We start from the raw sequence: 27,337 nt of genomic DNA on the forward strand, positions 1-27,337 counted from the left end.
GTGTATTTCGCTGTCTGTATACATTTGTTAAGTGTAATTGTTTTATAATGCATTCAAGTTTTTTGTTACCTTAGTAATATTCTGTCTTGTGTCAAAAATCCCTATGTATTCAGTATTATTCATTACTAAAAGGGGGATATTTAAGTATCCTACCATTGTTATACTGCTGTCTATTTTTCGCTTCAATTCTTTCAATGTTTGCTTGATGTGTTTGGGAAAACCGATGTCAGATATGTTTATAGTTTCTCGGTGAATGAACCCTCTTATTATAAGTTAACATCTGAATTTTGACTTAAAGTAAATTATATAAAATATGACAGTTTTTGACAATATAATTGTTGCCTCTCCTTTTCTCAGTTGCTTAACACTTCTTTGGAATGTTTTTTCCAGCCTCCCATTTTCAGTCTGTTTTTTTCATTAGATCTGAAGTGAGTCCCTTGGAGACATGATATAGTTAATTTTTTTTTAGTTTTCAAAAAATCCCTATATATTCATGTATGTGTTTGGATTAGGAAGTTTAGTTCATGAATATTTAAATAATTTTCTAAAAGAAAACATACTATTATCATTTTATTATTTGGCTATTTGAGCTAATTTGTCTCTGTTTTTCTTTTTTTCTGTCTTTCTATATTTAGTGACATGCTTTGACTTCAACTTAACTTTTTATCTCTACAATTATTTTCAAGGTAATTAACATGGGAATTACATAAATCCTTTTAACATTACCATTTACTTTAAACTGGTAACAACTTACATTTAGTAGCACACAAAAATTGATACTCATTACACGTGTCCCTTTTTATCAACACCACTAATAATGTATTTTATATTGCATATACATTAATAGATTTTTAAAAATTATTTTTATGCTTTTATTATTTAAAGTTTTTTTCAGTTTGTTTGTTTTACAAATTAGGAACTAGCTGAAACACATTGTTCAAATTTTAGAGCCAAATTCAAAGTGCTATTTGAATCATCATTATAGTATGGTACATTTTTATTTTGGTGTATGTGCGTATCTTTTCCAGAGTTATGTATTTTTACATGATTTTTTCTTCTTTTGTAGTATAAACTATTTTCAATGGGAGGGACCTTTTTGCATTTGTTGTAGGAAAGTTCTTCTGATGATACATTTTTCTGCATTTGGTCATCTTGGAAAAGTCTCTTTTTTTCTGTATTTTAAAGGATATGGCTGGGCACGGTTGCTCATGCCTGAAATCTCAGCACTTTGGGAGGCCGAGGTGGGCAGATCACTTGAGGTCAGGAGTTCAAGACCAGCCTAGCCAACATTGTGAAACCCCCTCTCTACTAAAAATACAAAAATTAGTTGGGTGTGGTGTGAGGTGCCTGTAATCCCAGCTACTCGGGAGGCTGTGGCAGGAGAATTGCTTGAACCTGGAAGGCGGAGGTTGCAGTGAGCCGAGATGGCACCACTGCACTCCAGCCTGGGCAACAGAGCAAGACTCCTTCTCAAAACAAAACAAAAAAGAATACTTCTGCTGGATGTGGTATTCTTGGTTGGACATTTTTGTATTTTTCAGTGTTTTAACTGTAGCATCCAACTTTCTTCTTGCCTGAAATATTTCTTCTGTTCATAAATTTACTGGTAATTTTGCAGGAGGATGAATATGAATGACACATTTATTTTCTCTTTCTGCAGTACAGATTCTTTTCTTGTCTGTGACTTTCAAAATATTGCCTACATTGTATCTTGTTAGGAATCTCTTTGTGTTAATTTTAGTTGAAATTTGCTTAGCTTCTTGATTTTCTTATATATTTTTTCTAATGTTGAAGTGTAGATTTTTTTGTACTTCTGCTCCACAATTTATTGACCTTTTTAATGGTTTTTCATGTCTCAGTCTCCTTCAGCTCAGCTGTAGTTTTAGTTATCTCTTGTCTTCTGCTGGCTTTGGGCTTTGTTTGTTCTTGGTTTTCTAGTTGTGATGTGAGGTTGTGAACTTGAGGTCTTTTTAACTTTTTGATGTAGGCATTTAGTATCATAAATTTTTGTCTAAACACTGCCTTAGGTGTGTCCCAAAGATGCTGGTTTGTTGTATTATATCTTTATTCTCATTAGGTTCAAAGAAATTTTTATTTCTGACTTAATTTTATTATTTACTCTTAAATCATTCAGGAGCAGGGTTATGCAATTTCCATGTAATTGTATAGTTTTGACTGAATTTCTTAGACATGATTTTGAATTTGGTGGTTCAAGATATTGCTGTGATAGCAGTTTTTTTTTTATTTGCTGAGGGGTGTTTTATTTCCAGTTATGTGATTGATTTTAGAGTATGTGTTTGTGGTGATAAGAAGAATGTATATTCTGTTGTTTTGAGTGGAGAGTTCTGTATATATCTATCAGGTCCATTTGACTATGTGCTGAATTCAGGTTCTAAATATCTTTGTTAATTTTTTGTCTCAGTTATCTGTCTAATATTGTCAGTGGGTGTTAAATTCTCTTACTATTATTGTGTGGGAGTCTGTGTCTCTTTGAAGCTCTCTAAGAACTTGCTTTATGAATCTGAGTGCTTCTGTGTTGGGTGATACACATTTAGGATCGTTAATCCTACACCATTTTGTCATGCCCTTCTGCATTAAAGTAAGAGAAACATTTTTAGTTTTAGAAGTAAATTGTTTTACCATTTGCACATTAAGGTAATTAAAATACAGTGAATTTCAAAATACTTTTATATGACAATGTGAACTTAATTTGTTTTTGTTTTTGTCTTTTGTTTTGAGACGGAGTCTTGCACTGTCACCCAGGCTGTAGTGCAATGGCGTGATCTCGGCTCACTGCAACCTCTGCCTCCCGGGTTCAAGCGATTCTCCTGTCTCAGCCTCCCAAGTAGTTGGGATTACAGGCACACGCCACCACACCAGGCTAATTTTTTGTATTTTAGTAGAGACGGGGTTTCACCATGTTGCCCAGGCTGGTCTCGAGCTCCTGAGCTCAGGCAATCCACCCGCCTCAGCCTCCCAAAGTGCTAGAATTACAGGTGTGAGCCACTGCACCTGGCCAACTTAATTTGTTTTAATTAAAGTTGTGCTTAATGTGTTTTACATTGAATATGTATCTTGTCACTGACGTTAACTTATTCCATCTTACTCAAGGTTGTAGGTAACAGATGGTAACAATATAGTATTGGGTGACAGTGGAATAACATGTGTAGTGATTCCTTTTGTCAGTGGCCTTAAACTTCAAACAACTTGGAGAATATTTTTCCTACAAATTGCATTTTTATTTTTTTCTTTTTGTAACTACAGGTAACTATGATGGTTATAAAAAAGATTACACTAGTATAACGGAGCTATATGTTTGTGAATTCTGAACAACTATTTACAAAATTTTATCCTACTTTTTTTGTTGTTGTTGAACATGTGACTAGTCTGCAAAACACATACAGACCTTTAGTTTTGATTTACATGGATTTAAATATACAGATGTGTCACTTAAAATAAACTTTAGGTGTAACAGATTTATGGAGAAAGTAATATATTTGTGTATAGCTGTGTACCCACTTTGAGAAGAAAAGAAAAATATTACAATAAAAAAGATAATGTTACAAGTATTGATAATTAACCAGCAAACCAGAAACTTCAAAGATTTTGAAAGCAAACCTATTTTCTCTGCTTTATATTGAATTCATTTATCTAAAATACTATTGCTCCTGGCTTAGAATCTTATGCAGATTTTTTGTTTTCTGTTTGTTTATTTGCCTGTTACCCTAGACCTGATATATAATTATCTTTTTGTCAAATTTCATTAAGTATTTTTTATATTATCCCCTTAGGATTATAAAATTGACTTTTATAAAATTTGATGGTGTCCACAAAATAATTTTAAGATGTAAGTAATTTCACAGTGAGTGTATTATTATATGTTATTTAGTTCATGCGTTGTAAATTTTTCTGTCAATTAGGGAATGCTGTTTAATCCAATTTTGTTTAGTTATTGTTTGCTTTACTTTTTAAAATTGGCATAATTGAGTTTATTGAATGTATTGGGCCAACTCATTCAAGTAAACAGTTGGAGGCTTAATAAGTCATGAGGTCTTTTTGGCATATATATAAAGTAAACAAACACAGGACAATGCTAGCTATGTCCTAGAAGCTAAATAATTAATAATGAATATTCTTGTTAAAGTTAGCCTGTGGCCTCAGGTGAAAGATTGAAAATACCTATAGTGAAGAAATGACATTGATTCTGCCTATGAAGAGAAAATAGCTGTACCCATGCTGCACAAGTGACTCTCTACATTTAGAAGAAAATATTGTTTCTTTCACTTTGTAAATATTGCTAGTCCATTTCTATTTCTTTATATTCATCTCCAGCTACATAAGTATCACAGCCTTTTGCCTTATTTGCCTGTATTATGGCTACAGCTTTCTCACTGTTCTCCTCAGCCTGCGTCATTTCACACAGTACTTGTAGGTTTTGGTGACATATTTGGAATTTTGTAATCTGTAAAATGCTTAAAAAAAAAACTGGAAAGTTTAAGGTCATTTATGGGTTGTAAATGCACCATTAAGTGATGTAAATGCATCAACTAATTGAGATAAGAAGAATGATGCACTTTCCACACACCAGAAGCTTAAATCAATCAGCATCTTTTGTAAAAGAAAAATGTTATTAGATCCCAACACAAAGTGTGGCAAATATAAAATTAGTTAGAATAGTTAAAACATTAATAACAGTAGGCCATATATTGTGAGCACTATATATAGAAGCACATCAGAATTTGGAAAGCTGTTAAGAGAAAATATACCTTAGAAATAAATATTTGAGAGGTAATGGGAAGTGATGGAGTTTGAATTTTTTAATGAAATGCTTATAAGATAACATGTTTTTATGCAGAATCTTTTATTTTTGAGTGTGTTTGTTAAATGTTGAACAAGAAGAAAAACCTCTGTGGATTTAAGATTTGGAAAGATTTTTCTTTTCCAGATTGATATTAGAATCTTACAGATTTTCTCACTTTTGTACTACATCCTTTTTATTTTTATGAGTGCAGTTTACAGTCCACAGGTATATTCTTTGTCACTTAACTACAGCAAATTCTTGATCATTCTCTTTAGAAAAGTCTCAGAAATCATGGCACCTTGAAAATGGAAACATTTCATTAGTAATTTTGGATGCAAACTGCTTTCCGGTGTTCACAGAATGGGCAGAGGTGGAACCATTAACACCACTTCCCTCTTTAGTGACTTCCATGCCAACACCATCAGTATGACTCAAGTAGGTTAGTGCAGCAGAAATTTCAGTGACACGTATAATAAAAAAGAAAATAGATGGAGATCAACCAAATGAAAAGAAGAAATGACTATGTATTTTAGCTATGCCCTAGGAGGGGAATTAGCCACCATCATTTATGTTTGGTGGAGACTCAAAGCCAGCAGAAGAGTGGGAAAGCTTTATAGTGAAAAAAGACATGACTTCAGATGGGCCTTTATTGGAGGCTGTTGACACGGGGAAGCTGCAGGCGGGCTAACCAGAAACAATATCCCATTTACTTGGTGAGGATGTATGCTTGGCTTTCTCCGTTTAGTGCTAATTTGGAAAAAGAGGCAACAGAACAGCTGTCACTTATTGATTTGAACTTGGCTGTTTGGGACTGGTTATTGTAGTTTGTATTCAGAGTTATCTTTTTCTATGTAGACTGGCTGTTATCTCTTTGTATATTCATCTGTTCAAATAGAGAAGCTACCAAAAGGAATAAAATATTTAAAGGGATACATCTAACAATGGGCTTCTATCCAGACAAAACTTCTCTTACTACTCATTAAAGAAAAGATAAACTATTGAAAATGCAAAATGTGTTTCTGCAAAAAGATGCCACACAACTACAATGCCATACAGCTTTACATCCACTAGAATAGCTCTTATCAAACAATAGACGACAATAAAGATAGTAAGGAGGGGCAGAATACAGACTCCCTGTACATTGCCCATAAAAGCGTAAGCTAATGCAGCCACTTCGAAAAACAATTTGGTGGCTTTTCAGAGTGTCATATGTAGGATTACCATATGATCCAGCAGTTCTACTGCCAGAAATGTTCCCAGAATAATTGAAAACCCATGTCAACACAGACTCATATGAATGCTCATAACAGCAATATTCATAGTAACCCAAAGTAGAAACAACGCAAATAACTATTAGCTAATCAAAGGGAAAAAGTATAGCTGTAGAATAGAATACTATCCAGCTATCAACAGTTTAGAATGGGCAACACCAGACCCAAGGCCACCTGACTGCATCTGCATTGACGATGTGGTGTGCACCTCTGCATGCCCAGGTGCTATGCTTAGACTTCAGGCCAATGTGTGGGAGCCCACAGGAGCCCCTGAGAGCTGAGCTAGAGCAAAGGCATGGCCAGTTTGGATTCCAGGAAGCTTAGTGGCCAGGCAAACAGGAAGCCCAAGTGCAGCAGCAGCAGCAGTGGCTGCAGAGGCTGCAGGAAGAGGAGTGCCTGCAGCTCTAAAAGAAAGGCCTGCAGTTTGAGGCAGCCCCTCAGGGGCAAGTGCCCTGCATGGCAGACCAGGCAGCCAGCTAGGCCAGGGGTGCAGCTGGAGTCACCACGAAACTATGCACACCAATGAGCACAACAAACTTGAAGGGTCTAAGTGAACGTTTAAGTACAAATGACAGCTTTTCATTTGGGGGGCCACCAACTAAACTATGAGTTTGGGCCTCAGGTAATCACAAGAGTCCTGAAATGTGAGAGACTGAGAAACTGAATTCTGTGATGTGAGTCAATCAGATTTTTTAGAAACAATTTTTAAATTTTATATATATAATTTATATACACACAAACAATATATATATTCCCAGTATACATACACAGATAGATATAGATAGATAGATAGATAGATAGATAGATAGATAGATAGATAGATGATAGATAGATAGATAGATGATAGTGTATAAAATAATGGTGAGACTGTATTTTAAAAAATTTAAGTAATAGGATTTATCAAAAAAATTTAGTGAGATAAAAACATGATAGTGATGATTCTGAACATACAATAAATAATATGATGTGAAGTCTGTTATTTTTAGATATTCAAAATATGTGTCTTTTTACAATTTAGATTATTACATTCCACTGCTTCCATTTTAAAAATGCCTCTTTTTTTCAAGCTGGCATTGGGATCTCAACCAACAGTTTCCTCCTTCTTTTCCATGTCTTCACACTTTTTCTAGATCAGAGGCCTAAGCCACTGATGTGACCATCTGTCACCTGACCCTCATCCACATAGTGATGCTCCGGGCTGTGGTTTCACTGTTGTCTCCAGGTCTGTTTGAGTCACTGTATTCTCAGAATGACTTGAAGTATAAAGTATCTTTTTCACCTGAATAAGGTGCGACCCTGAGCAATCTTCTGCATTTCAGTAAATACTGCTCACTTTCCCCATGAAGTTCACCGTCAGAGGTCAGAGGACTGTTTCTTATTCTGTCATTATCCAGATATGCTTTTCTTGCAGGACCGATGCTGCTTTCAAGTGCATACATGGTGGTTCTTTTGCTCAGCCATCAGAAGAAATCCTGGTACCTTCACAGCACCAGCCTCTCCCCAAGACCTTCCCCAGAGCAGAGTGCCACACAGACCATCCTGCTGCTAGTGAGTTTCTTTGTGGTCGTGTACTCGGTCGATTTCATCATCTCATTCTTCTCAGCCTCACTATGGGCATATGACCCTGTTGTCCTGGGTGTCCAGAGGCTTGTGTGCACCGTATATGCCACTGTCAGTTCTTTGGTGCTCCTCAGATCTGATAAAAGAGTAATCAATGTGGCCGGGTGCGGTGGCTCACGCCTGTAATCCCAGCACTTTGGAAGGCTGACGCGGGCGGATCACGAGGTCAGGAGATCGAAACCATCCTGGCTAATATGGTGAAACCCCGTCTCTACTAAAAATACAAAAAATTAGGCGGGTATGGTGGCGGGCGCCTGTAAGTCCCAGCTAGTCCGGAGGCTGAGGCAGGAGAATGGCGTGAACCCGGGAGGCGGAGCTTGCAGTGAGCCGAGATCGCGCCACTGCACTCTGGCCTGGGTGACAGAGCGAGACTCCGTCAAAAAAAAAAAAAATAGTAATAACCAATGTGATGCAAACTGTGAGACAGAAGTTTCAGTTTTCTTTTTATTGAAAACAGATTATTCTCTCACCACTTAAGTTATTTAAGTAGTACAGAACCCACTATCTAATTTAACTTAAATATATGGATTTACACTTTCAATATTTCTAAATACTTTTAAAACTGATTGTGCCAATTGTTTGTGGTTTCTCTAGTTTAATATTTATATAATCATTTGATATTCCCATCTGTTTACAAGTGTCTTCCTCTTCCATTTTGATTTTCAGGCCTTAATATAGAAAAGCCTTTATTCTTTCTGCAGTGTTATATTAAGAATATCTTTCTGGGGCAACCCCCTTTGGGTCCCCTCCCTTTGTATGGGAGCTCTGTTTTCACTCTGTTTGGCCCCATTAAATCTTGCAGCTGCGCTCTTCTGGTCCATGTTTGTTAGGGCTGAAGCTGAGCTTTCCGCTCGCTGTCCACCACTGCTGTTTGCCACTGTCGCAGACCCGCCGCTGACTCCCATCCCGCCACTGACTCCCATCCCTCCAGATCCAGCAGGGTGTCCGCTGTGCTCCTGATCCAGCGAGACTCCCATTGCCACTCCCGATCGTGCTGAAGGCTTGCCATTGTTCTTGCACGGCTAAGTGCCTGGGTTCATCCTAATTGAGCTGAACACTAGTCACTGGGTTCCACGGTTCTCTTCTCTGACCCACAGCTTCTAATAGATCTATAACACTCACTGCATGGCCCAAGATTCCATTCTTTGGAATCCGTGAGGCCAAGAATCCCAGGTCAGAGAACACAAGGCTTGCCACCATCTTGGAAGCGGCCCCGCCACCGTCTTAGAAGCGGCTCGCCACCATCTTGGGAGCTCTGTGAGCAAGGACCCCCGGAAACATTTTGGCGACCACGAAGGGACCTCCAAAGCGATGCGGAGTCTCACTGTGTTGTGTAGACTGATCTCGAATTCCTGACCTCAAGTGATCTTCCTGCCTGGGCCTCAAAGTGCTGGGATTATAGGCATGGGCCACTGCATTCAGCCTTTAAATTCTATTAAAAACAGCATTTGTGAGAAAGAAAATGTCTCCTTCCTGAGAGAGACTGATAATTATCTACAAGGCATAATTTTCTCATAAAAGGATTCTCACTCAGTAGGCCTGGGCTCTGGCCTAATACACTCTCAGTGGAGTACCTGTGCTGCTCCTCACCTGGAAGCAAGAGGCCAGGCTCGGTGGCTCACGCCGGTAATCCAGCACTTTAGGAGGCCAAGGTGAAAGATTGCTTGAGCCCAGGAGTTCAAGATCAGCCTGGGCAACATAGAGAGACCCCAGCTCTACAAAAAATAATGAAAAGAAAAAAAATAGCCTGGTGTGGTGGTGCATATCTGTGGTCTCAGCTACTCAGGAGGCTGAGGTGGGAGGATCACCTGAGCCCAGGAGATCAAGGATGCAGTGAGGCGTGATCATGCCACTACACTCCAGCCTGGGCAACAGAATGAGACTCTGCCTCCAAAAGAATAAAAATAAAATAGAAAAAAAAAAGAATATCTTTCTGGCAATAAAATCTCTCCATGTTGGTATTTTGGATAATTTTTTATTATGTATGTATGTATTTAGAGAGAGTCTTGCCCTGTCACCCAGCCTGGAGTGCAGTGGGGGTGATCTAGCTCACTGCAACCTCCAAGCTCCCAGGTTCAAGTAATCTTCCTGTCTCAGCCTCCTGATTAGCTTAGACTACAGGTGCATGCTACCACACCTGGCTAATTTTTTTTGTTAGAGACGGAGTTTCTCCATGTTGCACAGGCTTGTCTCACTCCTGAGCTCAGGTGATCTGTCCACCTCAGCCTCCCAAAGTGCTGAGATTACAGGCTTGTCTTTATTTATTAAAAATATTTGGCTGAGTATTAAATTCTTACACTCAATATATACTTCTCTGTGTTCTGGCTTCTATCGAGACTGTAGAAATGGTGCTCACAAATTTGTGGTTTACCTCTGTTTTCCATCTCTCTACTTTTCAGTTTTTTCTGTCCCTTTAATGTTACACAGTTTGACTATTATTTCTGCTGGAATTATTACCTTTATTTGCTTTTTTGTTGAAAACTATGCATTTCTGCATTCAAGAATTTGTTTCTGGCTTTTAATTTTCCAAAAAAAATTTTTTGACTAAAACTGTGTTCTATTTTTTAAATATATTTTTGTAAAGCAATTGAGTATATTTTATTCCTTCTAGTTTTAGTCTTTATAGATCTGTAAATATATTTGCATTTTATATCAGTTTGTCTTTATCACCATAGATTTGCTCTGCTTAATCTCCCAGTTAGCTATTTCTCTCATTGGCTTGTTATAAGTTAACAGTTAACCCATATAATGTATATTCAATTTATAAATTTTATTTTTCTTTTATTCAATTCACATTTGGCTCTTTCCACATATACTCTTCAAATTTTAATTTTCTTCTTCAGCCAGGAGCTATGACTCACGCCTGTAATCCCAGCAATTTGGGAGGCTGAGGTGGGCAGATCACCTGAGGTCAGGAGTTTGAGACCAGCCTGGCCAGCATGGTGAAATCCCATCTCTATTAAAAATACAAAAATTAGACAGGCATGGTGGCACATGCCTGTAGTCCCAGCTACTCAGGAGGCTGAGGCAGGAGAATTGCTTGAACCCAGCATGCAGAGGTTGTAGTGAGCTGAGATTGCAGACACTGCACTCCAGCCTTGATGACAGAGGGAGACACTGTCTCAAAAATAAATAAATAAAGTTTTTTCCTCTTTCAATATTATTTTGGTTTCTTATCTTACCATTTAATTGATTTAAACATTTTAAATACAATTTTAATATTATAAATGTATGTAACATTCAATTTCTTCTTACTCTAAATTCTGAGAACTCGATAGACTGGATTAAGAAAATGTGGCACATATACACCATGGAATACTATGCAGCCATAAAAAAAGATGAGTTCGTGTCCCTTGCAGGGACATGGATGAAGCTGGAAACCATCAAGCTCAGCAAACTATTACAAGGACAGAAAACCAAACACCGCATGTTCTCACTCATAGGTGGGAATTGAACAATGAGATCACTTGGACACAGGGCAGGGAACATTACACACCAGGGCCTCTCATGGGGGGAGGGGTTGGGGGAAGGATAGCATTAGGAGAAATACCTAATGTAAATGATGAGTTGATGGGTGCAGCAAACTAACATGGCAGATATATACCTATGTATCAAACCTGCATGTTGTGCACATGTACCCTAGAACTTAAAGTATAATAAAAAAAATTCTGAGAACTTATTTGCTTGTATATGTCATAATTTATCATTTAGATCTCATGTTTTGGAGATTTTTTTTATATATATTTGCAAATATAATTTATTTGTTTGTTCTCCTTGACCTGGCACAAGATTATCAATTTTGCTTTGTGATTAACCATTGGCTTCTCATGTTGACAATTCCTTTGAATCTTTTCTTGACTTATTTGTGTTCCTGCAAAGTCGTGACTTTTTAGCCCTATTTGGCATTGTAGGGATGCACAAACATTCACACTGCACACATAACAGTGTGATTACTTTATTAATATGTGAAAATATTAGTAGCTGCACATGGCTAAAATGAATGTTTCTGTCTTTAACAGTAAGTTAGTACTGGTAGAATCTGTTATGCAATATTTGGTGATTTGGTTCCAGTCTCAATGCTTCCTTCTTGTCATGTCATTGAATCTCTAAATTAACCTCAGTATGAATTTCCTTTGAAACTCAATAATTATTCAACTTGGTCTTCAACTTGTGTGTGGCTAGATATTGTTTATGGGTTACACTCTAATTGACAGTTTCTGATGTCATTTCACAATGTCAAAACAATATGACCTATTGAATGTCTACTTTCATGAAGTTACTGACATAATTTTGAATCCAGCATTTTAAAATTTTAAATATTTTTCTATGGAACTTGAAAATAAGAAAATAATATGTATGCTCTTTATACAGGTTAATAATGCTATCCATTTGTTTATCTGATAACTAATCAAACTGTCTTGTTTTGTTTTGTTTTGTTTTTTCGAGATGGAGTTTCACTCTTGTTGCCCAGGCTGGAGTGCAATGGCATGATCTTGGCTTACCGCAACCTCCGTCTCCCAGGTTCAAGTGATTCTCCTGCTTTAGCCTCCTGAGTAGCTGGGATTACAGGCATGTGCCACCACGCCTGGCTAATTTTGTATTTTTAGTAGAGACGGGGTTTCTCCATGTTGATCATGCTGGTCTCGAACTCCTGACCTCAGGTGATCCACCAACCTCGGGCTCCCAAAGTGTTGGAATTACAGGTGTGAGCCACCGTGCTCAGCCCAAACTGTCTTAAAATGTTAATGTGCACTCTTTATGTTAACTTATTTGTTGTATATGAAAACAGTTTATTTTTATGACAGTTTAACGTCACCTAATATTATTTTTAATGTTTCAATTTCTCATTTACATGAATGTTTGTGTTGTTTATTTTAGTCTTACAGGCATTAAAACTGAATGTGCAAATGACTTGGAATAGTGCGTAACACACTGTGAATTCTATATACGTGTTCAGTGCTGTTTCACCACATTTTAATCTGTCGTACCCTTCTCCACTTACCATCATTTTGTGTTTGTCCTTATTCAAATTATGTTTCTGTCCTGACTACATATTCATGGAAGAGACTCAGACTTCCATCCTGATTAAACACAAAGTTAACTAACATATCTTCCTAGTTCACTTTAGATAGAATATCATATTTGTTTTACAATATAAATATGAATATTAAGTACAGCATGAAGAATAAGCTTCTCCATCTTACAACAGAAGATCATGAGATATTCGATCATTCATGAATTACCCAAAGCTTTATTCTCTCAACATTTTTTTTTTATTCTTACATGTCAACCTCCAGGAAAATCTAGAGGCATGAAATACTAGAAATTAGAAACAAGTTTTCAGATAAACACAAATTATCAAAATTAATCCAAGGAGAAATGGAATATATTAATATACTTACAACAGATAAAGAGGTTAATAAAATTCCTTCCCATAAAAAAGGTTCAGATAGCTTCACTGGTAAATTCTGCTAAATATATAATGAATAATTAATAGGAATTCTACACAAACACTTGCAAAATATAAAAGGGGAAAAAAACAATTCATTTGTTGAGGCCAGTATCACCCAGAAAACAAAACCAGATGAAAGCATAAAAAAAAATATGAGAAACCATTATTCCTCATAAATACAGACACAGAAATCTTTTTTTTTTCTTTTGGTGATGGAGTCTTGCTCTGTCGCCCAGGCTGGAGTGCAGTGGTACGATCTTGGCTCACTGCAACCTCCGCCTCCCAGGTTCAAGTGATTCTCCTGCCTCAGCCTCCTGAGTAGCTGAAATTACGGGCACAGACCACCACGCCCAGCTAATTTTTGCATTTTTTAGTAGAGACAGGGTTTCACCATACTGGTCAGGCTAGTCTTGAACTCCTGACCTCGTGATCCACTGCCTTGGCCTCACAAAGTGCTGGGATTACAGGCATGAGCCACCGCGCCCGGCCAGAAATCTTTAAAAATGCTAGAAAACTGAATTCAGCAACACATAAGAATGTTAGACAACATGACCAAGTGGAATTATCTCACCAATGCAAATTTATTTTAACATTCAAATATTAGTCAATGTAATATACCGTATTAACAGAATAGAGGACAAAGCCATAATGATTTCGGTAGGCACACAAAAGTATTTGACAAAATCCATTACTCATTAACAATAATGCCTCCAGAAATCTAGGAATAGAAAAATCTTGCTTAACCCCTCCTACAGGGCATCTATAAAAATTTCACACATTCCAGTAAGATATAATAGAGGACATACTTATATTCCTTACTTAATGGTTTTAAAAAATTAATAATACATAATAAAGATAATTCATTTACCTAGAAGAAAACGCTTCTAAAAATGTTTCTATTGCATATGATAAAAGTGGAAACTAAGATTAAAAAGAGTAGTACTGTTGAGAATGACAAGATTTGGTATTATTAATTTTCTTATTAACAATTAAAATATTATTATCAACAATTTTAACAAGACACAGGTGCATTCTCCCCAGCAAAAGGCATGATCACATAAAATTCTTGTATTATACATAACAGAAAGTATTTTATAGTTGAAACATATGGTAACATTGTCATAATTGCATTCTACTCAAAATGTCACACAATACATACTCCAAAAATTTAGAACTTTGCCTGGGGACATATGATTTTTCTAAAGATAATTGTGTTGATTATTCTGATAATCAATTCCTCCAAAGGTAAATGTGGCTATCTGGGATTCTGGAAATAATCTGAAAAGTTACATGTTTAAAAATAGTTCTCTTGAAAAAACACCATAACAGCTGGACAATGTAACATGTACTTAAGTGCAGAGATTAGTTCTAAATGCTAAAGTAAAAATAAGGGGACTGGGCATGGTGGCTCATGCCTGTAATCCCAGCACTTTGGGAGGCTGAGGTGGGCAGATTACTTGAGGTCAGGAGTTTGAAACCAGCCTGGCCAACATGGTAAAACCCCCTCTGTACTAAAAATACAAAAAAAAAAAAATTAGCTGGTCACGGTGGTGGGCGCCTGTAATCCCAGCTACTTGGGAGGCTGAGGCAGAAGAATCGCTTAAACCTGGGAGGCAGAGGTTGCAGTGAGCCAAGATAGCACCAATGCACTCCAGCCTGGGTGACAGAGTGACTCCACCTCAAAAGCATAAAATAAAATAAATGAAGAAGCACAGGCAGCAGAAAAAAGGGAGGATGAGACAGTACATCTGGCAGGGTGAGGCTTCCTACAATAGGTTGATAATAATAGGAGCATCATTTCCTGGGTTTTTACAGCTCTCAGGGGTAGATGTGGTGCCACACTAGAATCAAAGTAAGGGAGATGAACCTGACCAGCCCAGCTAAAGCCAAAAGCCTCAAAGTTCTGCAAATCTAAGAAAAATGAGATAGAACATGCAGCCTGCAGTCAAAGGGAGATAAATAGTGAAGCTAGTCAGTCTGTGCCTTGGCTGATTTAGGAAGGAAGGCCAGCTGTATTGATATGTTGGGGTTTGAATTGACCCAGAGTTTTTGTAGAGAAAAATTTAATGTTAATTTAAATGTTTTCCAGATGCATGTAGAGAAGAAAACAAAAATTCCAGACAATTTTTTTGAGGGAAAAGAATCTCAACCCAAAATACTGAAAATCTTTTAAGTTCAGACTTGTCAAGTATAATCACACAATGTAATTTTTTTAAACATGCAAACTAAAGGACACAATTAATTTTGTTCAGAAATAACATCATAAAACACTTGTACAACTAGACTTCAAGGAATTCCAAAGCAGATGTACCGAAAATATGTAAGCTAGGCATGGTGGCACATGCCTGTAATCCCAGCACTTTGGGAGGCTGAGACGGGAGAATCACTTGAGGCCAGGAGTTTTAGGCTAGCCTGGTCAACATAGCATAAGCTCATTTCTACAAAAATACAAAAAGAAAAAAAGAAAAAATATATACGTAGTTATTTAGATAAATATAAGGGATATGAGCAAAGTAAAAAATATGAGCTAAAGTATAAGAATGAGCTCAAAAGGCCAGGCGCGGTGGCTCACGCCTGTAATCCCAGGACTTTGGGAGGCCGAGGTGGGCGGATCATGAGGTCAGGAGATCAAGACCATCCTGGCTAACACGGTGAAACCCCATCTCTACTACAAATACAGAAACTTAGCCGGGCATGGTGGCACGTGCCTGTAATCCCAGCTACGCGGGAAGCTGAAGCAGGAGAATTGCTTGAACCTGGGAGGCAGAGGTTGCGGTGAGCTGAGATTGCGCCACTGCACTCCAGCCTGGGCGACAGAACGAGACTCCATCTAAAAAGAAAAAAAAGAGAAAAAAAACGGAAAGAGCTAAAAGAAATACTTAGATGCCAGGACAAGGAGAAAAATGAGTGGAAAATATACAAGTCAGAGTAAGTTAAAAATGAAATGAGTGCTATGTCTAATGGTTTGTTGTTGTTGTTGTATGGTTTTTGTTTTGTTTTGTTTTTGAGTTGGAGTCTCACTCTGTCGCCCAGGCTGGAGTGCAGTGGCACAATCTCGGCTCACTGCAACCTCCACCTCCCGGGTTCAAGTGATTCTCCTGCCTCAGCCTCCCAAGTAGCTGGGACTACTTGCCCGCCACCACACTCAGCTAATTTTTGTATTTTTAGTAGAGATGAGGTTTAACCATGTTGGCCAGGCTGGTCTTGAATTCCTGACATCAGGTGATCCTCCTGCTTTGGCCTCCCAAAGTGCTGGGATTACAAATGTGAGCCACCGCACCTGGCCTTGTCTAATTATTTTTTGAACAAAATAGAGAAAATATGGCATGCTTAAACATTTTAAAGAACTAATAAAATGTCAACCAAGGAAAGTACAACAAATATCTAAAAACATCATAATACCTAAAAAGCTTAACACCAAAATGAAGTGATTTAGAATCATTGAAATATAAAATGTTAATTAACTACAAAGCAAGAAGAGATTTTTAATCCATATTTTGACAACTTCATAGAATTCACAAATCAATAGATATTATGTTTAAAGTTCTGAGTTAAAATATCTGTCAATTTTGAATTGCATACCTAGTTAAAATTTTTTTAAGATCAAGGATAAAATGTAAAATAATTCATATAATATAAACTAAATTTACTTCAATTATTTACTTCTTTAATATGCTTTTTAATTACATTAGTAATTACATAAATAAAATGTTGTTTCCTATTAGAATTTATGAAGCATATAATGTTAAAAATTTTGTCTCTAAAACAGGTAACAATTTGAATGAAGAAAACAAAAATTTAATGAATGGCATAAAAATAAATTTCAAGAAAATGAAAGGTTTGCATGATGACTTAATTAAAAGAATGTAAAGGATAGAGATCTCAATTATTTGTTTTTACACATTTTGGAGGGAAAGTAACCCTGAGATAATAAAGTGCAGAAAATAATATTAATTATATTCTTGAGTTTTCAAGCCCCTCTTACTGACCTTGGTACTTACAGAACATCCGGCACAGGCTCACCAGGATTCCCTGGGTGTTTCTGCCAAGGAGACTATCCAGTGGAAATAAAGCAGAGAGCCATGTGCACAAAAATGGATGGATGCTCACCTCCAAGAGACTAGTGGGTGCAGGTTGCAGAGGGAGTTGACCCTTCTTGGAGGTCCAGGGAGGGGCTACGGGCACCATCCTTGAAGAGGGTCCTGGAACTCCACTGAGCCCTCCTGCCTACAGGGGCCTTAGAGGGTGCCCTGTCCTGTCCGTGGCCCCTGGGTCCTATCTCACCCACTAGCTTTTTTTTTTAAACAGAGGAATCAAGGTGGCAACCCCAATGCAGCCTTGCTAGGGAAAGGATATCAAAAGTGTCAGGGCCCACATCCATCTTGGAACATTAAGTGACTGATTAGTAAATAGGTTAGGAAAAAATGTGCTTCTGTGGTCCCGTGGAATCACATTCCAGGAGGGAACCTGGGTAGCAGCTGCCTGAGGCTGTGCACTGGAGGGAGGCTGGACAGCCCACCTGGGCTTCAGCCCACCTGGGCCCCCAGCTCTCCTGGGGAGACATGCTCTTGGCCAGAGCAGACAATGAGGGTGGCATCCAGAAGAAATGCTGAGCTGTCAAGTGGGCACAGAGGGGTAGGTATGAGGGATCCTTGGGGGTAGAACCCTCTCAGGGTCCTGAACTTATCCCAGAGACTCCCCAGGCTTTCAAAGCACAGGCCGTACCTCAAGCTGCATTATGGGCACAGTGCAGTGGCCTGGTGAGAGTGGAGTGAGCAGCCAGTCAGTTCATTTTCCTGATCAGCAAATTGAGTCTCCAAAACCATAAGCCACGTGGGGCAAAGGCACTGGGCTGAGGCATTACCTTCTTTGTTCTCTGGCCTCCATAGGCCTCTGACCTTCCTGGGCTTGTCTGAAACTGGGAGAAGATCCCTTTTCCTTGTGAGTGTTGGTGTAGAAGCCACCAGTCATGTATGGTAAGCCCATCCACAGTCACTCTTGTGGGCCCACCTGGGCCTCCTCACTCTACCGGCCTGTGAAACCCAACTGGCATTCCAGAGTCCGGAATTCACATTTGGTTCCAGAACCAAAGAGTTCAGCACCAGGCCAGAGCAGAAATGGGCCTGTTCATTCCATGGCACAAGGCCCAAATCAGAGAACTGGCCTGACTGTTCTGCTGCACCCAGGCAGTGTGTGTACTGTCCCAAGCAGCTCTCATCCTCTTTCTGCCTCCAATTATTTGACCTGCAACTTGTCATTTGTACCAGCTCTTTCTCTACCCCACACACCTTATGGTTTGCCAAGCACTAAGGGTCACAATCCTTCTGCTCATTCAGGCTGTGGCAGGAAGAGAGATCTCTCAACCTACCTTGACACTTGTATCAATAGTAGCAACTCTAGGAATAGAGCTCTCACATACTCAGACTTGTTTCTGGCCTCCATACCAAGGAATATGGCAGAATGAAAAGGAAAATAAGACACGGACCTGGCAGTTCTGCCCTTTAAAGGGCGGCTTTAGGCTGGTCACCCTATGCCACAATTTGAGGGTCTGGTTCAGCATGACATGTCCCATCTTGGAAAATAGTTGGGCTGGAACAAGGAGCCCCAGAATGTCATGGTCCAATGGTAACCTGGAGAAGGAGCCTTCACACACTCAGTCGCACCTGTTTTAGTAACAAAACCCACCAACTAAAGAGCAATCTCATTCACTTGAAAAACCACACCAGCAATGTGTACAAACTTCAAGCCTTTTGGATAAGCTCCTATCAATCCAGAGATGTAGAAAGAGGCACAAACTTATGAATCTAGATTCTCAGTAGAAAGAGTCTCCACTTCCTGAACCACCCTGTATGGCAGATGCAGTTGACAGTGGTAACTTGACTTGGGCATACCTGGAGACTGACCCTGTATGGAAAATGCTCCTGAATGAGTATTCAGAGTTCTTAGCTAAGGAATCTAGGAGCGACCAACCCGGAGATTCATTGTTTATCTATAAGGAACCTCTGAGCCTCTGGCGTGTCCCATCCTGGGCCATGGAATGCAGGCCATACAGGATATTGAAGCCCTTCACGTTGTTAAATGAAGGTTGCCTAGTGAAGGTTGTTCAGGTGAAGGTGCTAAATAAAAATGCTATACAAACTGCATGCATTTTGCAAGTGGGTGTGGTTCTCCTGCTCAGCCCACTGACACTAGACTCCCTCTACTCTATGTAAACCCCCAGTAAAACTCCATATCTCATTCACTGGCTCTGAGTCCCTTCCTCAGCATCTTGAACCTGCTGCCATTCCCATGGGAGCAGATGGGGATTTTTTTCACAACGTACCCGCCAGGGAGAGTAGATTTCAGGCTCTGCTCAGTGTGCTTCAGAACTCACCAGGGCATCAGCTCTAGAAGGACGCAGTTGTTCTTTGCACCACTCCCCATCCAGTCTTCTTTTTCCTAGATGCACAATCAGCGGGATACCAAGGAGAATGAACAAGGAACACATCGTGGTCAGGAGCAAGACTGATGCAAGAATAAGCAGTAACTACTTGGAAACCCAAAGGGAGCATTTTTCTCTTTCCTATGGGCAGCCCTCAACTTTTGTCCTCACTTCCTGGCCTCAGTGATGGGTTTTGAGCCCCATCCTGCCTCTGGAGGCACCATAGGCCCTGGTGGTAAATGCCTTTACTGAATCCTGGTGCAGGAAAGCTTTCTCATGACAAATATGACCTCTTCTCTGTGATCATCAGCTTCTAAGCAATCTGAACAAAGCACAAACTAGAAAATGGAGAAGAGTAGGTCTTCAGAAAACATATTCCCACTTTTTCCCTTGGCAAGTTCAAACAGCAACTGTGAAGGCAGATGGATGTGTAGAAAATGATAGCATCCTATAACTCCTCATCATGTGAATTTACCACCAGGAGTTTTTAATTCTAGCTCCAAATGGGAACTGGAAGTCACTTCACTGTGCATCTGTCAACGATTGACTGCACAACCTTTTGTCTATCATACTGAGGAGTCTTCACTGGATGTTTTTCCATTGAACATATAAACATAAAGATAAAAATAGGGAAAGGTGAAATGGCAACTCCATAGTCATCAAACAAAGTGTAAGAATGTTAATCTCACATCATTAGCATTTTTATATAAATTTCCATGCATACCTACCCATAAAATGAACATTTTAATAATAAATCAGTTCTATGAAGTTAAAAGAAAAAGCCAATGAAATAATTTTCTCTTTTTTAACAACAAAGAGACACACATATGGTCCAGACATGCCCTGATAGAGTGCAGTGGGTGTGGGTCCTGTCCTGGGAAAGGGAAGGAAGGGCAGAGTCAGTGCTCTGGATCATGCGCTGAGGTGAAAGATGGGACACAAAAAAAGAGGGAGTCAGGGCCTGGGCCCAGCAACACTGAGGCTTGCAGGGGCCTTCTGAAAGCAACAGACATGGCCTGCAACACTGAAGGCTAGATAGGCCAGTTTCAATAAAAAGATCCGCCCAGACATCTCAGCAACTCTGCTGGGAGGCCCTAACTACACCTGGATTGAATACTCCTGAAGTAGAATGGCTTCCAGAGAGCCACACACACAAGGGTCCTGACCACTATGGCTGGGAAAATCTAAAAGAGCCAATTTCTTCTGTTTTCAGAGGCTCAGGTGAGTGGAGACCAGTTAAGACTTCAATGAAAATCCCCTGAAGAGACAGGGTCTTATAGGTTTTTACCCCCTAAAACCCGAACCAGCTGGCCACCTTTCTTTCTCCTCCATGCCAAGAACACAAACAGGGCTTCTTGCAGACATCTCTGACCCCTCTGCCTGAGATGCAGCCACCTGAACATTTTGCACAATAGAAGAAGGTAAGAGAAGTAGGAGGGCAGCTGCACCAACCTTGTTTTGGTGGGCACCCTGGCCCAGGCTGCAGACAAAACTGTGGGCATCAGGTGGTGGGCAATGCGCCTACTCTTACGCCACTCCAAGCTGAAGCTGCTGCTTCTTCAGTTTCTTGAGCACCCAGTTTAGGAATGACTTCAGATTTGCCCTGGTGCTCTTAGATGGAGATTGGGAATAGCAATGACTCCTGGCACCCCGGACCACCTTGCCTAGGCAGCAGCCATTCCTGCCCACACCGCCACCAAGTGGCCCCAGGTGCCTGGTTGTCCTGTTTTCCCTTCTCTCACAGCTCACCTTCTCCTCTCTTTCCTCAAACCCCATTCCTCCTCATTCTCATAGTGAGGTGCCTGGCTTCTTAGAGACACAGGACCAGCCCAGATCTTAGTTCCTGAACATGTGGGGAAAGCAAACAAGGAGGCCAGGAGAAAAGTCATCTGTGCCTCAAGGACTAATACAACTTTCACATGCCAGAAAAAAGTTAGGTGTCCAGTTGGGAACTACAGGCCCCAATTTTGTTCATGTCTTACCTTGTGTATATATATATATATATATATTTTTTTTTTAACTTTTAATTTCAGAGGTGTATGTGCAGGTATGTTACATAGGTAAATGTGTCATGGGGATTTGTTCGTGCTGAATATTTCATCACCCAAGTATTAAGCCTAGTACCCATTCATTAATTCTCCTGATCCTCTTCTTCCTTCCAACTGCCACCCTCTGATAGGCCCCGGTGTGTGTTGTTCTCCTCTGTGTGTCTGTGTGTTCTCACAACGTAGCTCCCACTTAAAAGTGAGAACATGCTGTATTTGGTTTTCTGTTCCTGCATTAGTTTATTAATGATAATGGCCTCCAACTCCATTCATGTCCCTACAAAGGACATGATCTCATTATTTTTTATGGCTGCATAGTATTCCATGGTGCATATGTACCACATTTTCTTTATCCAGTCTATCATTGATGGGCATTTAGGTTGATTCCATGTCTTTGCTATTATGAATAGTGCAGCAGTAATGTGTTTGCATGTGTCTTTACAATACAATGATTTATATTCCTTTGGGCATATACTCAGTAATGAGATTGCTGAGTTGAATGGTACTTTTATCTTCAGGTCTTTGAGGAATCGCCATACTCTCTTCCACCTGGTTGAACTAATTTTCACTCCCACCAACAGTGTATAAGCATTTCTTTTTCTCTACAATCTCAACAGCATCTATTATTTTTTTACCTTTTAACAGCAGACATTCTGACTGGTGTGAGATGGTATCTCATTGTCGTTTTCATTTGCATTTCTCCAATCATCAGTGATGTTGAGCTTTTTTCACATGATTATTGGCCATCTGTATGTCTTCTTTTCAGAAGTGTCTGTTCACCTCCTTTGCCCACTTTTTAATAGGGTTTCTTTTTCTTATAAACTTGTTTAAGCTACTTATAGATGTTGGATATTAGACCTTTGTCAGATGCATAATTTGCAAAAATTTTCTCTCATTCTGTAGATTGTCTACTCTGTTGATAGTTTCTTTTGCTGTGCAGAAGCATTTTAGTTTAATTTGATGCCATTTGTTATTTTTTGCTTTTGTTACAATTGCTTCTGGCATCTTTGTCATGAAATTTTTGCCTGTGCCTAGCTCCTGAATGATATTGCTTAGGTTGTCTTCCAAGGTTTTTATAGTTTGGGGGTTTTATATTTAAGTCTTCAATTCATCTTGAGTAAATTTTTGTATATCGTGTAAGGAAGGTGCCCAGTTTCAATCTTCTGCATATGGCTAGCCACTTATCCCAGCACCATTTATTGAATAGGTAATCTTTTCCTCATTGCATGGTTTTATCCAGTTTGCTGAAGATCAGATAGCTGTAGGTGTGCAGTCTTATTTCTGGGTTTTCTATTCTATTCCCTTGGTCTATGTGTTCTTGTACTAGTAACATGCCCTTTTGGTTATTGTAGCTCTGCATTACACTTTGAAGTTGGGTACCATGATGGCTGCAGCTTTGTTCTTTTTGCTTAGGATTACTTTGCCAATTTGGGATCTACTTTATTCCCACATGTATTTAAAAATAGTTTTTGTCTAGTTCTGTGAAGAATGTTAATGGTGCTTTAATGGGAATAGCATTGAATCTATAAGTTGCTTTGGGCAGTATGGCCATTTTAATGATATTGATTATTCCTATCCGTGAGAATGACATGCTTTTAAATTTGTTTAATTTTTTTCTTGTTTCTTGGCTGGTGTCAAAGGATGCTTTATCCTGTTCAGGTGAGAAGTCATAAAAATACACTTAATTTTATAATGTATTTATTGAGAAATCTATATTATCTTTGTGTGAGCAAAATCCTTTGTGATTTGAAGGTAATTTTTGAAAAGTTTTATAATTCTGTATCCGTTGTAGGCATCATTTTACAACATTTTTTCTTTTATTTTACTTTGAGTTCTGGGATACATGTGCAGGAGATGCAGGCTAGTTACACAGTGTGCATGTGCTATGGTGGTTTGTTGCACCTATCAACCCATCATCTAGGTTTTAAGCCCCACATGCATTAGGTATTTGTCCTGATGCCCTCCCTCCCCTTTCACCCCACTCCCCAACCGGCCCTGGTATGTGATGTTCCCCACCCTGTGTCCATATGTTCCCATTGTTCAGCTCCCACTTATGAGTGAGAACATGTGGTGTTTGGTTTTCTGTTCCTGTGTTAGTTTGCTGAGAATGATGGTTTCCAGCTTCATCCATGTCCCTGCAAAGGACAGGAACTCATTCTTTTTTATGGCTGCATAGTATTCCATGATATATATGTGCCACATTTTCTTTATCCAATCTACCATTGATGGGCATTTGGGTTGTTTCCAAGTCATTGCTATTGCAAACAGTGTTGCACTAAACATACATGTACATGTGTCTTTATAGTAGAATGATTTATAATCCTATGGGTATATACCCAGTCATGGGATTGCTGGGTCAAATGGTATTTCTGGTTCTAGATACTTGAGGAATTGCCACATTGTCTTCCACAATGGTTGAACTAATTTACACTCCCACCATCAGTGTAAAAGTGTTCCTATTTCTCCACATCCTAGCCAGCATCCATTTTTTCCAGACTTTTTAATGATCACCATTCTAACTAGTGTGATATGGTATCTCATTGTGGTGTTGGTTTGCACATTTCTCTAATGACCAGTGATAATGAGCTTTTTTCATATGTTTGTTGGCCACATAAATGTCTTCTTCGGGGAAGTATTTGTTCATATCCTTCACTCACTTTTTGATGGGGTTGTTTAGCTTTTTCTGGTAAATTTGTTTAAGTTTCTTGTAGATTTTGGATATGAGCCCTTTATCAGATGGATAGATTGCAAAATTTTTCTCCCATTCTGTAGGTTACCTGTTCACTCTGATGATAGTTTCTTTTGCTATGCAGAAGCTCTTTAGTTTAATTAGATTCCATTTGTCTATTTTGGCTTTTGTTGCAATTGCTTCTGGTGTTTTAGACATGAAGTCTTTGCCCATGCCTATGTCCTGAATGGTATTGCCTAGGTTTTCTTCAAGAGTTTTTATGGTTTTAGGTGGTTTTTTTTTAAACTTTAAGTTTTAGGGTACATGTGCACAATGTGCAGGTTTGTTACATATGTATACGTGTGCCATGTTGGTGTGCTGCACCCATTAACTCATCATTTAGCATTAGGTATATCTCCTAATGCTATCCCTCCCCCCTCCCCCCACCCCACAACAGTCCCTGGTGTATGATGTTCCCCTTCCTGTGTCCATGTGTTATCATTGTTCAATCCCCACCTATGAGTGAGAACATGTGGTGTTTAGTTTTTTGTCCTTGCGACAGTTTGCTGAGAATGATGGTTTCCAGCTTCATCCATGTCCCTACAAAGGACATGAACTCATCATTTTGTATGGCTGCATAGTATTCCATGGTGTATATGTGCCACGTTTTCTTAATCCAGTCTATCATTGTTGGACATTTGGCTTGGTTCGAAGTCTTTGCTATTGTGAATAGTGCCGCAATAAACATACGTGTGCATGTGTCTTTATAGCAGCATGATTTATAATCATTTGGGTATATACCCGGTAATGGGATGGCTGGGTCAAATGTTATTTCTAGTTCTAGATCCCTGAGGAATCACCACACTGACTTCCACAATGGTTGAACTAGTTTACAGTCCCACCAACAGTGTAAAAGTGTTCCTATTTCTCCATATCCTCTCCAGCACCTGTTGTTTCCTGACTTTTTAATGATGGCCATTCTAACTGGTGTGAGATGGTATCTCATTGTGGTTTTGATTTGCATTTCTCTGATGGCCAGTGATGATGGGCATTTTTCCATGTGTTTTTTGGCTGCATAAATGTCTTCTTTTGAGAAGTGTCTGTTCATATCCTTTGCCCACTTGTTGATGGGGTTGTTTGTTTTTTTCTTGTAAATTTGTTTGAGTTCATTGCAGATTCTCGATGTTAGCCCTTTGTCAGATGAGTAGGTTACAAAAATTTTCTCCCATTCTGTAGGTTGCCTGTTCGTTCTGATGGTAGTTTCTTTTGCTGTGCAGAAGCTCTTTAGTTTAATTAAATCCCATTTGTCAATTTTGGCTTTTGTTGCCATTGCTTTTGGTCCTTTAGACATGAAGTCCTTGCCCATGCCTATGTCCTGAATGGTATTGCCTAGGTTTTCTTCTAGGGTTTTTATGGTTTTAGGGGTTTTAGGTTTTAATTTAAGTCTTTAATCCATCTTGAGTTAATTTTTTTTTTGCAAGCTGGTTATTTTATTGGTATATTGAAGGTAGAACTATGACCACCTTGTTCCAATGTCATGTGTCAGCCAGGAACAATCTCCCTCCCTAATATCAGGAAAGCCACAAGGACCACCCCCACAAGGAGTTAATTTTTGTGTAAGGTGTAAGGAAGGGGTCCAGTTTCAGTTTTCTGCATATGACTAGCCAGTTTTCCCAGCACCATTTATTAAATAGGGATTCCTTTCCCCATTGCTTGTTTTGTCAGGTTTGTAGAAGATCAGATGGCTGTAGATGTGTGGTGTTTCTGAGGCCTCTGTTTTGTTCCATTGGTCTACATATCTGTTTTGGTACCAGTACCATGCTGTTTTGGTTACTGTAGCCTTGTAGTATAGTTTGATGTCAGGTAGCATGATGCCTCCAGCTTTGTTCTGTTTGCTTACGACTGTCTTGGCTACATGGGCTCTTTATTGGTTCCATATGAAATTTAAAGTAGTTTTTTCTAATTTTGCAAAGAAAGTCAATGGTAGCTTGATGGGAATAGCATTGAGTCTATAAATTACTTTGGGCAGTATGGCCATTTTCACAATATTGATTCTTCCTATCCATGAGCATATAATTTATTTTTTCCATTTGTTTATGTCCTCTCTTATTTCCTAGAGCAGTTGTTTGTAGTTCTCCTTGAAGAGGTCCTTCATGTCCCTTGTAAGTTGTATTCCTAAGTATTTTATTCTCTTTGTAGCAATTGTGAATGGGATTTCATTCATTATTTGGTCCTCTGCTTGTCTATTATTGGTGTATAGGAATGCTTGTAATTTCTGCACATTGATTTTATATCCTGAGACTTTGTTGAAGTTGGTTATCAGCTTAACAAATTTTTGGGCTGAGACAATAAGGTTTTCTAAATATACAATCATGTCATCTGCAAACAAACAATCTGACTTCCTCTCTTCCTATTTGAATATGCTTTATTTCTTTCTCTTGCCCAATTGCCCTGGCCAGAACTTTCAATACTATGTTGAATAGGAGTGGTGAGAGAGGGCATCCTTGTCTTGTGCTGGTTTTCAAAGGGAATGCTTCCAACTTTTGCTCATTCAGTATGATATTGGCTATGGGTTTGCCATAACTAGCTCTCATTTTGAAGTACACTCCCTCAATAACTGGTTTATTGAGAGTTTTTAGCATGAAGGGAAGTTGAATTTTATTGAAGGCCTTTTCTGCATTTATTGAGATAATCAGGTGGTTTTTGTCATTGGTTCTGTTTGTGTGATGGATTGCGTTTATTGATTTGCATATGTTGAACCAGCCTTGCATCTCAGGGATGAAGCCGACTTGATTGTAGTGGATGAGCTTTTTGATGTACTGCTGAGTTCAATCTGGCAGTAATTTATTGAGGATTTTCGCATTGATGTTCATCACGGATATTGGCCTGAAATTTTCTTTTTTTGTTGCGTCTCTGCCAGGTTTTGGAATCAGGATGATGCTGGCCTTATAAAATGAGTTAGGGAGGATTCTTTCTTTTTCTGTTGTTTGCAATAGCTTCAGAAGGAATGGTACCAGCTCCTCTTTGTACCTCTGGTAGAATTCGACTGTGAATCCGTC

General features: G+C 39.0%; 1 pseudogene; it reads left to right on the forward strand.

Moving 5' to 3' along the window:
- The first annotated feature begins 5,161 nt into the window (after positions 1 to 5,161).
- The window catches only part of LOC115830820, a 29,060-nt pseudogene continuing 6,884 nt past the window's right edge, over positions 5,162 to 27,337 (forward strand).

Source organism: Nomascus leucogenys, chromosome 17 (assembly GCF_006542625.1).
Source record: "Nomascus leucogenys isolate Asia chromosome 17, Asia_NLE_v1, whole genome shotgun sequence".
In the NCBI taxonomy this organism is placed as follows: Eukaryota; Metazoa; Chordata; class Mammalia; order Primates; family Hylobatidae; genus Nomascus; species Nomascus leucogenys.